Genomic DNA, 2641 nt, shown 5'->3' on the forward strand with positions numbered 1-2641 from the left:
TATAAAAGCTTTTTAGTTGATTCTTTTTGCTATTGAAGAATATTATAGTTTTGTTTTAGTTGATTATAACAAAATATTTTAATTGATTCTTTTTAGTTCATTATTTTTGCTATTAGAGTTTTATAAAAGTTTTTTAGTTCATTCTTTTTGCTATTAGAGTTTTATAAAGTTTTTTAGTTCATTCTTTTGAAAAGCAGTACAAATGGACTCTGAAAAGGTTGAATTTGGCATGGTATCATCATTTCACCCACATAACGTGTGCTAAGAAGTTGAGAGGGTTACGGCAAAAGCAGGATGCACTTCGTGTATAAAATGGACAATCTCTTTCGAAGTATCAGGGTTGTGGACGAAGAATTATCTGTTACAAAGGGATTTCATTTGTTTGAACTTATTTGAACTCCAGAATGTTTTGTGTGTTCAAAATGCACCATTCAAAGCCACATCATCAATTTTCAACCCTTTCTGACTTCATTTGGTATTTTTCATGCATTTACTGATTTTTTAGCTAAATGACCCTGAAATTGAAAAGCACTACAAATGAACTCTGAAAATGTTGAAAGTTGGCATGGTATCATCATTTCACCCACATAGCATGTGCTAAAAAGTTGTGAGGGTTACGGCAAAATCTGGATGCACTTCGTGTACAAAATGGACAATCTCTTTCGAAGTATCGGGTTTCAGACGAAAACTCATCTGTTACAAAAGGCATTTCATTTCTTGACATGTAGGTGCGGTGATATTCTAGATCAAAGCCATCATCAGAATAGTTGTGGAGAGAAAGTCTTCAATTTTCTTCGCGTGTGTCCCTTGCTTATTGTGCCGTAACCATGGATAATCTTCATCGTTTAACAGGGTGCTTGGGTCGGCCTTGACTTTGAAGGAAGGAATTTCATAAAACTTTTCATAATGTTCAGACATGTCTGTCTTGCCCTCCACTCCCATGATGCCTCTTTTCCCTGAAAGAAGTATGTCGCTCTTTGGCTCATCGTATGATGTATTCGCTTCCTTATCTGTTCTTTTTCCCGGTCCGGTAGACATATCAAGTGACCTGTAGCAACATTGTTTCATTAAGTTATGTTAATTTATGAACCATATCATCTTGTGAGCTATTTCGTATTGTGAACTATAGCAGTAGCGGTGGGCCACCGACACGTGCTACTGCTGTGGGACTACAAGTAGCGCAGTTTTTTCAGAACGCTACTACTACGGGTAGCCCCGGTGGGTGAGGATGGGACCACTTAGTAGCAGTGCTGGCCTGCCGGTCCGCGGTACTGCTTCTATCCTACCAGTAGCGATGGTACATGCCACGTGATACTGCTAAGTAGCAGTAGTGCTGCACCCCAACCCCACGCTACTGCTATAGTTCTATCTATAAGCTTTCTCCTAGTAGTGTAACTCTGGCCTTGTCATTTTTGGAAATCTGACAAGCCTCTTGTGATGCAGTCCATATATGATAATTACTTGCCTTAAACCTTCCTTGCCATCAAACTTCATACCAAGAGTAAACTTTGATTCATCCCCTTTGTCCTTGAACCTTATATATCTAGACTTGAATGTCTTCACTTCACCATCACTACCAATCTCATTGAAAGATTCACACAAATCAGAGCTATCTTCATATGCGGTACCACTCTCATTATTTTCCTGTCCCCACATTATTTGAGGACCCAATTGTAGGCCCACCATCCAACACAACATCATCAAGATGATCTAGTTGTCTAGCCTTCATCTTTGCCTTAAACTCCTTATAATTTTTGTTGATCTGAACAGGCTCTTCATCTTCATCAATAAATATGTCATCATCAGGACATTAGTCACTCTCTCTACTATCCTTGTCTTCATCTTCCTCTGAATTTTCATTTGCAGCCTCTGAATTTTTCTCTTCGGTCTCTTTTGAGTTACCAGTAGTGATTGCAACACAATCATTGTTTGTAAGTGAACAATTAGCCAGTGCGACAACTGATCTGCAGCTCCCTCCGATTCACTACTAGCATTCAGACCCATCAGACGCTCCACATATATTTTAGCTACACTTCCAACATCAACACAATTAATCTTTAATCTACTTGCAGTCAGTATATAAAGCAACCATTTTATACCATAAAACATCTCCTTTCTGGAAATAGCCAATGGAACATCTTCCCTTCCTTTGTTTGGCAGGTGCATACCGAAAGTTTGAACAAGATCGAAAAAACTGAACTTGTCACGATAGACGGATGACATGGCCATCTTTCCCCCAATATATTGCACTGCTTTCCCATCATTCAAAAACTACCCTTAAAAATGAAATCTACTAAACAACACCACTCTAGGATCCATGTGACTACCCTATAATCATACAAGAGAAAAACAAGCCAAATGTGAGGCATCCCCTTACTCACAAATGGAGGACAACAACAACTGCAAGCAAAAAAATACCTCTAGCATCGAGCTCGTTGTCATCGTTCAATGTCTTCGCCGTCGTGCTCGGCCAGCCACCTCCGCACAACCGCCACCATGCTTACCCAGCAACCACGGGCCTCAGTCCCACCCAGGCCACACTGTTGTGGCCCGCCTTGCTGCCGGCCAATGCCACCCATGGCGAATTGCCGCTCGAGGGTTCATGAGAGAAAGGGGATCGAGTGTGTGTGTGTGTGTGTGT

This window comes from Triticum dicoccoides, chromosome 3B (genome assembly GCF_002162155.2).
Source record: "Triticum dicoccoides isolate Atlit2015 ecotype Zavitan chromosome 3B, WEW_v2.0, whole genome shotgun sequence".
Classification (NCBI taxonomy): Eukaryota; Viridiplantae; Streptophyta; class Magnoliopsida; order Poales; family Poaceae; genus Triticum; species Triticum dicoccoides.